The 15,172-nt window shown below is 40.1% G+C and overlaps 1 protein-coding gene and 1 long non-coding RNA gene across 5 annotated transcripts in view; both read right to left on the bottom strand.

The window, feature by feature from the left end:
* Nucleotides 1-15,172, bottom strand: part of klhl4 (kelch-like family member 4) — an 81,680-nt gene that overhangs the window by 32,084 nt on the left and 34,424 nt on the right. The gene's annotated exons all lie outside the window — the stretch shown is intronic.
* Nucleotides 9,743-13,686, bottom strand: LOC132465605 (uncharacterized). The gene is made up of 3 exons (XR_009527626.1): nucleotides 13,656-13,686; nucleotides 13,052-13,482; nucleotides 9,743-11,265 (listed from the first exon to the last, which is right to left on the bottom strand). It is a non-coding gene; the product is annotated as an uncharacterized LOC132465605 (long non-coding RNA).

Consider the following 15,172-nt stretch of genomic DNA (forward strand, 5'->3'; position numbering starts at 1 on the left):
CCCGACCACACCACCCACCACCCCGACCCCAACACCCACCCAACCACCCCGACCCCAACACCCACCACCCCTACAGTGTTTATCACTTTATGTTCCTATCATATCCCAATTTGTCTAACTTTCACATGAGGCAATAATTTTGCCACGTTTGCTTTGTGCCGCGAACATTGATCATCATTTTCCTGTGAAATAGGGGATAACAGTTTTGCTATTCCTGGTGGAAAGATAATTCAGATTGGACACAAAATGAAAGGTTGCTAAAGACCACCCCCGCCCCCTTAATGACATAAAGCAGAGAGGTAGGCCCTAGGTTAACGTCGTTTTTAATTCTGGGACCCACAAGGGGTTAGCAGACGCTTGTTTTATTTAAATAACAAGTTTTGCTCATCGGTCATTAGAATGCATAATGAATATTCCTTTGGGAGAGCCTTGTATTACAGCAGCTCAGACAAATAATTAGATGGGTTTGCATCATTTGATTTTGTTTTTTCAGTTTTTGCAGTTCATTTCTTGATTGCCGAATTACAGTATATAGCAACTATTCATTGAACTGAACCGTCGTAAGCCGTCGCTCCACAAGGGCCTCCCCGCACTGCTACTCTCACCCAGTGATGGACTCATTTATCACCGTGTCATTGGCTTTGCCAAACCACTGCAGGTGGGCTCAGCTGTGCACATTACCAGATAAAAAAAGGCGAGTCAAGGTGGAACCTGAAGGCATGCCGTGATCTGAATCCTGTTGAGTGTCTCAATTGCATTCCGACCTCACAGGCGGCTCCCCAACCCAACCCACTGGCCTCTTTCACTACTGGAGGTTAACACGTATTCCTATTAACTCTCTCACTAACAATACAATGCTAACACTGTGAAATGGATAAGGAGATATTATACACTGTCATGCAAAAAGATTTCCTAGCCTGGTTGCATCCATGTTATAAAGCACAGTTTCAGCAAGCTACGTGTTAATGTTTTTGTTGCAGGTCGTGGGTTTGGTCTCTTTTGATTTGTGAGCCAAGGACACCATCTGGACCCACTCCCCACATGACACATGAGGTGTCAGCTAACGCCACTGCAGAAAACCGCATTATCCCAGGACATCTGCTTCACTGGGAGCGCACACCTGCATCTCCTAAACCGCTGGCTGATGTGGGGCTAGATGATAGGATGTGGCATTGGCAGATGATATTACTACTATTACAACCACTCAGATATTACTAATAACACAAAAAATATAGTCATAAATAAAAGATAACAACAATATGACTATTTATTATACTACAAATAATAATAATAATAATGAGTGTAACTGCAAGCGGTGATTAACGGGGTCCGAGCAAAATATAAAGTCAAGAACACACTAATGGAAGATATATAAATATGACATATAATTATGAAGGAAAGATGTTGATGAAGATGTTCCACTTAAAAAGCAATGGCCGAATGTCATGTTCAGCTTGTTCATGATGCTATGATCGGGATTCCAACTCTCAACCTAAGGATCACCTGTACAAGGCATTAACCCATTGAGCCACTGATAAACCTAAACTGCAGCCTCATTCACATGGTCAAAGTGTCTATTAATAAGCATATAACATCCAGAAAACTCCAAGCACACATTTCTCAAGTGAATTAAGGGCTTTCTTAAAAGCAAATACCTGAAAAATCTGGGGAAATTAAACATTGGTAGACAAGAACACTAACGGAAGAAATATTGTGTTTCTTAAATGAGTGGCAATGACAGAATTTCATGTTCTGCTTGTTCATAATGCTCTAATCAGGATTCAAACTCTCAACCTAAGGATCACCAGTACACAGCATTATCCCGTTGAGCCACTGACATGCCTGAACTACATAACATCAAGAAAACTCCAAGCACACATTTCACAAGAGAATTAAAGGCACCCAGTGCAACTTTATGTAAACATTCAATGAAAAATAAACATTCAATTTCTAGTCTTTTTTACACGTATTAAGTTTCAATAACTCCATACCATTACATATCGACATTCAAGGAGCAAAGATGAGACGTCGTTGTGTGGTGAGAACTGATAGAAAATCGTAAACAACAACAATCGCCGGTGGGGAGAAGCCATTTTTCCATTGACTGGAAGCCTGCTTTATTTATTGTAGGTTACAAAAAATAAAGAAAATGGCGGCATTGTTGTTGTTATCGATTTTGCATCAGTTCTCACCACACAACGACGTCTCATCTTTGCTGCTTAAATGTCGGTATGTAATGGTATGGAGTTATTGAAACTTACTACGTGTAAAAAAGACTAGAAATTGAATGTTTATTTTTAAGCCTCGAAAGTTGCACTGGGTGCCTTTAAGGGCTTTCTTAAAAGAGTACAGATCAGAAAATTTGCACTGTTAATGGTATCCACCTAACGATAGCCGTATGGTAGTAATACAATAACAAAATGGTCATTTAGGCAAAGTGGGTTGAGACTGTGGACGTTTGGCTTTTCTATGAAATTGTGGGAAAAGTTAAAAAAATTTAGAGCAGAAGACCAGGGTGAAAAAGATGCATCTGATTTTAGAGATTAATATGATGAAAGAATTTTGAGTCCAGGTCAATCTCATAAGGAGAAATACGGCAAGTTCATATTTTTTTTAAATAGCGCCACCTTTGGGTGCAGTACCACAATTTGGGTTTATTAGTAGTGGGGGGTATTGGTATCCACCTAATAATAGTCGTATGTTTTTTTTATGCATTACAAAATGGTCATAAGAAAAATGGACTAACTGCTCCAAATTTATTGGCCAATATTTCTCAAATGGAACTAAGTAAAACAAATTCTGTTCGATGATTTTTGTGAGACTTGGTCTAAAGATTTTATGGGGCGATTTTGGTGAATTTTTGATTATTTTTGTAGCCTGTGAATCTTTTTATCATGTTTAGCTTTAATATGAAATTGTGGGAAAAGTATAAATTTTTAGGGCGTAAAACCCAGATTGGATAAATGCGATTCTATAGATTAATATTCTGAAAAAAATTTGACTTCAGGTCAATCTGGTGAGGACCCCTAATAATAATATGAGCCGATATCAATAATAACTAGAAAATGCATTTCCTGCAGAAAATGCGGTGAGTGCTGTAGTACAAAGTGAGGTTGAAAATATTTTTGAATAAAGCCACATAGATTAGGACATAAAGAGTATAAAATAGAAAAAGTATAAAACATTGAAAGAAATCTGAAAAGAAGTGTGCGATTCCAAGCTAATATGAACATTTTAGAATTTGAATGGAGTCTCGAGGTGAAAAATTGAGGAAGGAGATAGGTCCCAAAGTATGCAGAGAAGATTAAAGAGGAAGGAAAGAACTAGAAATTGCATTTCCTGCAGAAAACGCGTGTGAATGCTGACGGATGAATCGCAAAGCATTGGTGAAAATGAAGAAATGTAAAATGATTTGAACTGAAGAATCTGAAAGTAGTAGCTGAAGTAGTAGTAGTAGCTGAAGTAGTAGTAGCTGAAGTATAAGTAGTAGTAGCTGAAGTAGTAGTAGTAGTAGTTGCTAAAGTAGGAGTAGTAGTAGTAGTAGTAGCTGAATTAGTGGAAGCTGAAGTAGTAGTAGTAGTAGTAGCTGAAGTAGTAGTAGTAGTAGTCAGTGCTTAATTTGTAAAGTGGGAGGTCCCGGAACGCAGGGGGTGGATCCGGCGACTTAGTACGGGGGTTAGAGGTAATGGAACAAAAAAAAAATACACTGCCTTGGTTGTGCCGATGGACGATGTCATCGCCCCCCCCCCCCCCCCCCCCCCCCCCTCCGTTAGACACACACTAATCCTAGTCTCTTATAAGGGCCTATTTAACATAAATAATTTGCAGGGATTGCTATGTAAATTAAATTGAGAATATAACTATATATTCTCAATTTAGCAGAGGGAGAGAGGCAGCAGAGAGAGGGGTCATGTTTCCCGAAGCTCCGCTAGGCATTGGAAAAAACTACTTAATTCATCATTATCATCCTTTATTTTATTTTATTTCATGATCATAATACTTAACAATATATAGTTTGTTTCCGTCGTCCTCCATCGCTCGATTCAACAATACATTTTGCCACTTTTAATGACTCCCGGATCAGACAGCAGCAAAAGCCTTGGACTTTCCTATCGCCGACAAGCCTCTGTACTCGGATATCTCAGGCACGGAGACTGGGAAATGCACAGACTGCACTGCAGACTGCACTGCCACCCATGCACCCCGAGATGCGTCCGGACAAACAGTGCGAACAGAGACCGACCATGAACCCGTCGCCAGAGAGGCGAGCTGTGCATGCGTCGGCCACCCGTGCACCCCTGAGCCCCGAGATGCGTCCGGACGGACGGTGCGGAGAGAGACGGAACAAGAACCAGTTGCCATGGAGGCGAGCTGCGCATGCGTCGGTATGGAAGTAAATCTGTGCCATCGGGTTTTGAAAATAAAAACACATTGAATTATAAGCACTGAATATGCATTGAAATAACCTATCTGAATTTTTTGCCTCTGAATTTAACTCTTTACATTTTCAATATATCATATTCACCTTTATTCGTCAATGTTAAAAAATTCAACGTTAAAAAATTCAACGTTAAAATATTCAACTCAAATATTTTCAACGTCCCAAAATTCAGTCCGCCAAAGTCACCATCAAAATTCAATGTACGAAATTCAGTGTTCAGATTCAGCTTTATTGGCCAGGTTTGCGAACAAACAAGGAATTTGACTTCGGTCCCTTAGCTCTCTATGTACAACACTTAACCTACACAACACACAACATTGAACCTATTGTTAATATCTAAAAAAGAGAAAAAACACAAAAACAGAAAACAGTACAAAAAAATAAATAAATATAAATAAACGGTTAAGTATACAGAATAACAATACAATACAATAAATAATAATAATTATAATAATATAATAAAATAGAGGGTGGGGTCTAATTCTGAGCGTTCAACAGAGAGACTGCTTGGGGAAAGAAGCTGACTTTGTGTCGGCTGGTTTTGGCAAACAGTGCCCTGTATCGCCTGCCCGAGGGAAGGAGGTTGAACATTTTGTGACCAGGATGTGAGGGATCTAGGGCGATTCTTGTTACCCTTTTCCTGACCCTGGACTGGTACAGGTCCTCAATGGTGGGAAGGTCAGCTGCAATGATCTTCTCCGCAGCCCGTATTGTCCGTTGCAGTCTGGCCCTGTCCCGTTTGGTGGCTGACCCAAACCAGACAGTGATCGAGGTGCAGATGACAGACTGGATGATGGCTGAGTAGAAGGTGGTCAGCAGCTCTTTAGGCAGATTAAACTTCCTTAGTTGTCGCAGGAAGTATGACCTCTGCTGGGCCTTTTTCTGGACAGAGTAAATGTGGGGACACCATTTTAGGTCCTGTGAAATGGTTGTACCTAGGAACCTAAAGGAATCGACAGTGGACACTGTGTCGTTCTGGATGGTGAGGGGGGGGAGTGGGGGGGGACTTCTCCGAAAGTCCACTGTCATCTCCACAGTCTTGTTGTGGTTTAACACCAGGTGGTGCTGACTGCACCATTGGACCAGCTGGTCCACCTCCTGTCTGTAAGCAGACTCATCACCATCCTGGATCAAACCAATGACGGTGGTGTCATCTGCAAACTTCAGGAGTTTTACGGACGGGTTCTTTGAGGTGCAGTCATTGGTGTAGATGGAGAAGAGCAGCGGGGAGAGGACACACCCCTGTGGGGCGCCAGTGCTGATGGACCGGGTTTTGGAAGAGATGCTCCCCAGTCTGACATGCTGCTGCCTGTCAATCAGGAAGCTGATGATCCACTGACAGGTGGTGACAGGCACTTCGAACTGGGTGAGCTTCTGATGAAGGATTTCAGGGACGATGGTGTTGAACGCCGAGCTGAAGTCCACAAACAGGATCCTGGCATACGTCCCTGGGTAGTCGAGGTGGTGCAGTATGTATTGTAGTCCCATGTTGACAGCATCATCCGCTGACCTGTTTGCCCTGTAGGCAAACTGCAGGGGGTCCAGCAGGGGACCTATAATGTCCTTCAGGTGGCTCAACACCAGTCTCTCAAAGGATTTCATGACCACAGACGTCAGGGCGACAGGCCTGTAGTCATTTAGTCCTGTGATGGAGGTTTTTTTGGGGACTGGGATGATGGAGGAGCATTTAAAGCAGGAGGGCACTTCACACAGCTCCAGGGACCAGTTAAAGATCCGCGTGAAGATTGGCGCCAGCTGTTCAGCACAGACTTGCAGACAAGAGGGGGACACACCATCAGGTCCTGGAGCCTTCTTGATCTTCTGCTTCTGAAAGAGCCGGCACACATCCTTCTCGCAGATAGTTAGTGCAGGTGGGGGGAGGGGGATGGGTGATGAGGGAAAACCTTTTGTGCGTGAGGGGTGTGACAAAGGGTGCTCTTCAAACCTGCAGTAAAAGTCATTCAGGTCGTCTGCCAGTCTGGGATTTCCTGCAGGGTGGGGGGATGGTCTCTTGTAGTTTGTAATTTGTTGCAGGCCATTCCAAACTGATGCAGGGTCATTCGCGGAGAGGCTAAATCTTAGTTTCTCACTGTAGCTTATTTTGGCTACCTTGATCTCCTTTGTGAACTTGTTCCGGGCCTGCTTATATAGGTCCCGGTCCCCACTACTATGGGCCTCCTCTTTAGCTTGACGCAGCTTCCTAAGATTAGGAGTGAACCAAGGTTTGCTGTTGTTGTATGTGCAGAAGGTCTTGGTCTGCACACAGAGGTCCTCGCAAAAACGGATGTAAGATGTTACAGTGTCCGTGAGGTCGTTTAGGTCTGTAGCTGCAGCTTCAAAAACGCTCCAGTTGGTGCAGTCAAAGCAAGCCTGCAACTCCAGCTTTGATTCCCTTGTCCATTTTTTTTAAGTCTTTGCCACAGGTTTAGAAGTTTTTAGTTTCTGCTTGTAGGTTGGGATGAGATGAAGCAGACAGTGGTCGGAGAGTCCTAGAGCTGCCCGGGAAACAGCGCGAAAGGCGTCCTTCAAGACTGTGTAACAGTGGTCCAGTGTGTTTTTGTCTCTGGTGGGAATCTTGATATGCTGTCTGTATTTAGGGAGTTCCTGGTTGAGTTTGGCGTTGTTAAAATCCCCAACAATAATAACGAGAGAGTCCGGGTGTTTTTTCTCTATGTCCGTTATCTGGTCGGCCAGCTGTTGCAGCGCGTCTGCGACGCACGCTTGTGGTGGTATGTAAACACCAACCATAACAAATGAGGAGAACTCCCGCGGAGAATAGAAGGGTTTACAGTTTATGAAGAGAGACTCTAAGTGAGGGCTACACATCTTTTCCAGCACTGTAACATCTGTACACCAACCAAGGTTTAAGTAGAAGCAGATTCCTCCGCCTTTCGTTTTCCCCGAAAGCTCTGTGTTGCGGTCCGCCCGGATGAGTTGGAAACCGGGCAGCTGAAGTGCGCTTTCCGGGATGCGTTCACAGAGCCAGGTTTTGGTGAAACACAGGGCAGCGGATCCGTAAAAGTCTGAGTTGGTTTGATTGAGAAGCAACAGCTCATCCATCTTATTTACCAGGGACCGGACGTTTGCCAGGTGAATGGCTGGAAGCGAGGTGCGTAGTCCCCGCTTCCTTAATTTCACAAGCGCTCCTGCTCGTTTCCCCCGTCTGCGTCTCCGGCAGATTCCAAGGAAAACCGTTGCTCCTCCGACCAGGATTTCAATAAAACTTGCTGAGTTAGTGAAAACTGGAGAAAAAAAACCTGTAGAGGTATGCCGGATGATTAAGAGCTCCTCTCTGGAAAAAGTTGCTGGTGAAATACCACCGAAAACATAATAAACGGACAAAAACAAACAAAGTACTAGAGAGCGAAGTACCGAGGCTGCCATCCGCGGCGCCATGGCAACAAAGTCAAACAACAAAGAATCAATGTACGAAATTCAGTGTTAACATCCGGGGACCCAAGAAAGAGCAATCGATCCTAGATGCTACACTGGAAAAAGGTTTTTAAGCCGTACTTCATCTGATTATTATTTTGTAATTCAATTCAAATAAAAAAAAATTGTTTTATTTTTAAAATAACTTTTTTTTATTTCCAAATACTGTGAAATATAGATATTTTTAATTAGGAGCTCAATTAAGAAATATCCATTTTGACAAATTTTAAGGTTGTGTATTCAACTGATTAATAATTTTGTCATTCAATCCAAATAAACATTTTTTGTTTTCTTCCTAAAACACTTATATTTGATTAGGAGCTCAATTTAGAAATATTTGTTTAGCCAAATGTACAATTTCAAGGTTACGTACAAGCCTGCGCATGCGCATTAAATACAAAGACGCTTACGACTACTGGACCAAACCGCAGTGTTGCCAACTTAGCGATTTTGTCGCTATATTTAGCTACTTTTCAGACACGTTTGGCGACTTTTTTTCAAAACAGCGACAAGCGACAAATCTAGCTCCTTTTTCAGCTGCTATTGGTGACTTTTGGCGACTTTTTGAAGTGAAAGCACTATCGCTATTACCTCTTCACAACGAGCACCGGGTGCCAGTGCGGCCCCTCCCCCGTCTCAACGCACTCACAGGCAGCTCAGTCCTCGTGGTAAAAAGCAAACTCAGGAACCGGATGTCCTTGCAGACCTTAAACTCCATCCTATACATCCGATATGGATTAAAGCTGTCAGGTGATGCTTGCTTTGAGCACTAGCTGCCTGATCATTTTTTGAAGCTTTTTGGAACATCAGCTGCTTATTCATTCAAGGTAGCACTTACAGCACCTGCAGTAGAGAGCCTTGACCAGAGTGACGATGACTCACTGGTTCTGTGAGCTAGCACAGCCTGTCTGTGTCTGGAGGGAGGTCTGGAGTAGGCCTAACTCTGCCATTTAGATTTTTAATATATATTGTATACAAAAATATGTTATGTTTAAAAATGTTCATGTTTAAATGAGAAACAATTGTTTGATTAAATTTTAATCTTTTTGATTGGATAAAAAAATTATTTCTGATAGATATTTCTTAAATGAGAAACAATTGTTTGATTCGATTTTTATCTTTTAAATTGGATAAAACAAATTATATCGGATGCATATTATGACTTAAATGAGAAACAATTGTTTGATTAAATTTTAATCTTTTTGATTGGATAAAACAAATTATTTCTGATAGATATTTCTTAAATGAGAAACAATTGTTGGAGTGAATCAATATTTTTTTGTTTAGGATTTAACATACGATTTAAATGTATTAACTTCATTCAAAGAATAGAATTATGCTTGTTGCCAAGTTGTATTATTTTGTTTTTATGAACATAAGAAATATTGTTTGAGGCAAGCTATATATTTGTCATTGGCTCAAGTTATGTAATATAGATGTGAACCATTACCCTACATTTTTTTAATTGGTTCAATGAAAGACTTTTTCCAGTGTAGATCGCAGTCAAACGAGTTGGCGCGTCATTCTCGTTGGATACCTGACTCTCACGCGGGAAGGCAAAACAGATTTAGCCATGTCCAACGGCAAAAGCAGCAGTAATGGTACGGAGCCCCCAAAGGACATGGAGGAAAAAAATAATTTTGGTTGGAAAAAAAAAGCAGAGAGAAAACTAATAATTTGGTTTGCGAGATATCGCAAACCAACTTCCGGGTCAGAATTTAACTTCCGGGTCAGAGGAAATACTAACAACCACAACGACGGAGCTTGGGAGATTTATCGTAGTTTATTTTGAGCTTGGCCTCAAATATTCGGACATCAAATCAATACTTGCCAGTAGGCACGCCTTCCACATAAGTGAGAGACCTGGACAGCTTCACGGGTACCGATGGATGTACGCTAAATGCAGGGAGCATGGACTGCGTGTGAGGAAAGAGGATGTGCGGTTGTTGTTGAAAGGGCTCGATCCCAGAGGAGTGTCACGAAGGCTAGCGAGACGTCTCAGACGACGAAACTAACTAGTTAATAATAGATAGTGTACATAATATACAACTAGTATTACTTTTCATACCCTGACATGTTTTGATTGTTAATGTTCCTGCAGTCTTCTTCTAAATGTCACATGATGTTGCTGTGGTGTCAAGACAGCTGATTTTATACAGGTTTCAGGTCATCCTACTTGAACCGGCAGGACGACCGCACCCACTGCTGTATACAATCAGCTGTCTTGACACCACAGCAACATCATGTGACATTAAGAAGAAGACTGCAGGAACTTGTCATGGTATGAAAAGTAATACTAGTCTGATTACAAGAACAATTAAGTCAATTGTTCTTGAACAAGTACAATTATTAATTCATTGTTACGTTTTTCATCAAGCTAATGTGGCCAGTGAAAAATATGGCCTGAAAATATCAGGAAACAGCACCAAACTTGTCTGGCGATTTTTTGTTTATTCAGAGTTCCACATACGGGATAGCAATATAATTACAGTAATTAAAAAGTTCCAGTCACAACAAAAACATGAATAGCGTGTGTTGTCGTTTTTTAACACTCTCTCAGTATTTGAAACAACAGGTTGTAAATGCACAGATAATTTCAAAATGCTTTTCTGTCGGTAACATGTCAATGTTTGTACTGATTGGCCATCAGAAGTTCAGAGTTCGATAGATACATCCATTTTTTTGGTCCCAACATTTGAAATCCAATGATATTCTATCATGAAAGACTCAGAATAAGTATTCACATTTAGTTACTGAAGCCAGTTACCTTTTTTGTTAAATACAAATCTAACTGAAAAAAGTGATACATTTGTTAAAAGTAAAGTTCTGAAATTTATACCCATTTGATTTACTTTTTACAGGCTTTGTCTATAAAGCCCCCCCTCATTTCTGTGTTTCTAAACTATCGTTTAAAGGAATATAACATTTGCCAAAAGCTAGAGATGTTGAGCTATGACTTTAAAGGAAACTTATAAAGGAAAAGGACAGCAAGGTGAATTACTTATGTGACCAAAAAATCCTGCCACTTCGAAGCTCAACACAAGACACAACTAAACACGTCTGACCTACACACATGCCCTGATGGCCTCTCTGAGGTGCATGTACAAATTCACTGCCTGATATGGAGCTGTTGCTAGAGTGAGATTGGAATCAGCCATAAAGATGTTGCATAGTTCATATAGATCTGGATCAAACGGTTTGGTCTGGCGGAAGATACATTCATTTTTGCACAATTGAAAATCACCATCTTCAATTTGGGAAAGGAAGTCTCTTGTCCCATAGAGTTCAGGTAATGCAAACATCACGTTCGGCCGAACGCTGGGGAGGTTAAGGTTTTTCGATGGCCTGATGGTGTGTGTGTTCCAGACCTGTGCAGTGTCATCCAACTCATCCTGTTAAAAGCAAGAATATAAAAACAGTAAATACATTAAGGAAGAACTATAAATGCATATCCAGGGCTGTTCGCTCATTTTTCAGTAGCATAAAAACACAAAAAATCAGTAGCATAAAAATAAATTTTGTAGCACAGTGTGATCGAAAACTTGCATAACCTTAATCCTTGCATTTCACTCTAATTACCTTTGAGCATGTCATCTTGGTCTCATTTGAGATTCACAATCAATATTATATCCTTGTGTGCAGTAATAATTGTAGAAAAATGAATAGGGCTGCACTTATTTAGACAAGAGCCTAACCTGCCAATAGCAACTTTTGCTGATTCAGAATTGTTTCCCCCCCCCATAGAACAATAATATTAATATCTATATCTCTGTATATTGTTTATCTATACACATAATTATTATAATAATGATAAATATTTTTAGAACATTCCTTTGAATTAAAACCAAACTTTATACATTGAACACAGCCTATTCAATTAATTAGTATACATATTTCTACAATTTAGGATAAATTAAATAGGTTGTTGTGAATGTTTTTGGAGTAGTTCTTCCATGGCTTATTTCAAAATGTGTCTATAGGCTACTGTTGACTGCTCTCAGCTCTCTGCAGCTGAAGGACAAGATGTGTCCAGCCAAAGTGGCGGGTGGACTCAATAACTTAAGACTACTTTACCCAGTTTGGCGACTCGGCGAGTGTTCATTTTGAGCCCTCTAAGCAGTGTTGCGCATCACTTATGGAAGTAAATCTGTGCCATCGGATTTAAAAAAAAAAAAAAACTTGAATTCTAAGCAATGAATATTTATGCATTGAAATAACGTAACTCAACATAAAATGTTTGTATCATTGGATATTTTGAATAATTATGAGCTATTGCATATATAAACCCACACATGCATAATCCCATTCACAAATACAAGTTTTAACAATACTTGCTACACTTTTGTAGTTTAAGTTATTTATTTAGTTTAATTGATTATTTATGTTTTTTCTTGAAGTGCTATTTTCTTTACATTACATACATTGCACATACTGCACCCCAGAAATCTTCAATATATACGTTATAAAACCGCATAAACAATGTTCATGGGGTGAGTAGTGGTGTAACATAACGTGATTCTGCAGTGGGAGCATTATTTGATAGAGGCAATTGGTCTATCCACATACTGTGTAACGTGCGATGGTGTAGGTCAGGGTTAGCATGAAGGAGGCAACAACATGCGAGATTCTCCTCACGGTACTTTTAGTATACTATAAGCTTTTGACCATACCACGCCAGGTCTCCATGGCACTATATATATTTAACACAAGGGTGTAAAGTCCGGGATTCCTGCCTACAACAAATCAGTTACTAAATAAAATAACTCATATTAAAAAGGGAGACTTCGACCGTATACTGCTGTTTATTCTAGCCGAGCGGAAGAGCACGCACTTCTTCACTCCACGTTATCTCGTATAACCAAACAAAAGAGGGAAGCGCCACCTAGTGGCGCTACATATTATAAACCTGACTGTTACAACTGTACCCCTGAAATCTTCAATAAAGACGTTATAAACCAGCATCAAAATATGCCCGTTGACTTGCGCTAGCCTAGTCTCCAATGATAAGAACACCAAGCCTAACTTGGGAATCAGACCCTATGTCCAAAATTCCGAACTACCCTTATTTTTCAATTCGACGTCCTTCTTATGCACAAGTGTCCGTTAGTATTGTCAATTGCTGAATCTTACAGAAACAACCCATACTAATGGCATATATATATAGAAAAATGTACTCACCGAAGCAATGTTACTGCTGCTGTTGCCGTTGGACATGGCTAAATCTGTTTTGCCTTCCCGCGTGAGAGAGTCAGGTATCCAACGACGCGCCCACTCGTTTGACCGATCTACACTGGAAAAAGTCTTTCATTGAACCAATTAAAAAAATGTAGGGTAATGGTTCACATCTATATTACATAACTTGAGCCAATGACAAATATATAGCTTGCCTCAAACAATATTTCCTATGTTCATAAAAACAAAATAATACAACTTGGCACCAAGTATAATTCTATTCTTTGAATGAAGTTAATACATTTAAATCGTATGTTAAATCCTAAACAAAAAAATATTGATTCACTCCAACAATTGTTTCTCATTTAAGAAATATCTATCAGAAATAATTTGTTTTATCCAATCAAAAAGATTAAAATTTAATCAAACAATTGTTTCTCATTTAAGTCATAATATGCATCCGATATAATTTGTTTTATCCAATTTAAAAGATAAAAATCGAATCAAACAATTGTTTCTCATTTAAGAAATATCTATCAGAAATAATTTGTTTTATCCAATCAAAAAGATTAAAATTTAATCAAACAATTGTTTCTCATTTAAACATGACCATTTTTAAACATAACATATTTTTGTATACAATATATATTAACAATCTAAATGACAGAGTTAGGCCTACTCCAGACCTCCCTCCAGACACATACAGGCTGTGCTAGCTCACAGAACCAGTGAGTCATCGTCACTCTGGTCAAGGCTCTCTACTGCAGGTTCAGCTGTAGGTGCTACCTTGAATGAATAAGCAGCTGATGTTCCAAAAAGCTTCAAAACATGATCAGGCAGCTGGTGCTCAAAGCAAGCATCACCTGACAGCTTTAATCCATATCGGATGTATTGGATGGAGTTTAAGGTCTGCAAGGACATCCGGTTCCTGTGTTTGCTTTTTACCACGTGGACTGAGCTGCCTGTAAGTGCGTTGAGACGGGGGAGGGGCCGCGCAGGCACCCGGTGCTCGTTGTGAAGAGGTAATAGCAATAGTGCTTTCACTATAAAAGTCGCCAAAAGTCACCACTCGCAGCTGAAAAAGGAGCTAGATTTGTCGCTTGTCGCTGTTTTGAAAAAAAGTCGCCAAAGGGGTCTGAAAAGTAGCTAAATATAGCGACAAAATCGCTAAGTTGGCAACACTGCAGTTTGGTCCAGTAGTCCTAAGCGTCTTTGTATTTAATGCGCATGCGCAGGTTTGGACGTAACCTTGAAATTGTACATTTGTCTAAACAAATATTTCTAAATTGAGCTCCTAATCAAATATAACAGTGTTTTAGGAAGAAAACAAAAAATGTTTATTTGGATTGAATGACAAAATTATTAATCAGTTGAATACACAACCTTAAAATTTTACATTTGTCAAAATGGATATTTCTTAATTGAGCTCCTAATTAAAAATATCTATATTTCACAGTATTTTGAAATAATTTTTTTTTTTTAAAAAATAAAACAAAAAATGTTTATTTGAATTGAATTACAAAATAATAATCAGATGATGTACGGCTTAAAAAACTTTTTCCAGTGTACGTCATAACATGGCAACTTTTGCATTCCTGCTGTAACCACTAAGAGAGTAAACAAAGGGAAACTTAGACACACTGCTAACCTCACAAATCTCATACCTATTGCCTCCAAACCAAAAACAACCTTAAAGCCTATCAACAACACCATCAGGACGGGTCTACTTAAAGGCCCACTATGCAACTTTTTTAGCCAAAATTACATTAAGTATGCAGGTTGAGAGTTATGCTGATGGTTCTGCATCCATTTCTGGGTCGATTGGTGGGTGTGTCATTTACCCATGTCGCCTCTCCAGTGAAAAAGCGCATATGCAACTTGCTCTGTTCGGACCGACACAATCCGGATGTGACGCAGCGGAAGTATCCTCGAAAATGTAGTCAGATTGTAGTTTCGAAAATGCTTTACGGCACAGACACACACCCAAACATGGCACCGGCTAGATATAAACAGCCAGTTGCGAGGCAATTGTTGCATTCATCATGGATCAATCGACTGATAAGGGACCCAAGAGGCGACCGTCGGTGGAACAAAAGAAGAATGGACCAGAAAAGAGATCAGACACGA

This window comes from Gadus macrocephalus, chromosome 10 (genome assembly GCF_031168955.1).
Source record: "Gadus macrocephalus chromosome 10, ASM3116895v1".
Classification (NCBI taxonomy): domain Eukaryota; kingdom Metazoa; phylum Chordata; class Actinopteri; order Gadiformes; family Gadidae; genus Gadus; species Gadus macrocephalus.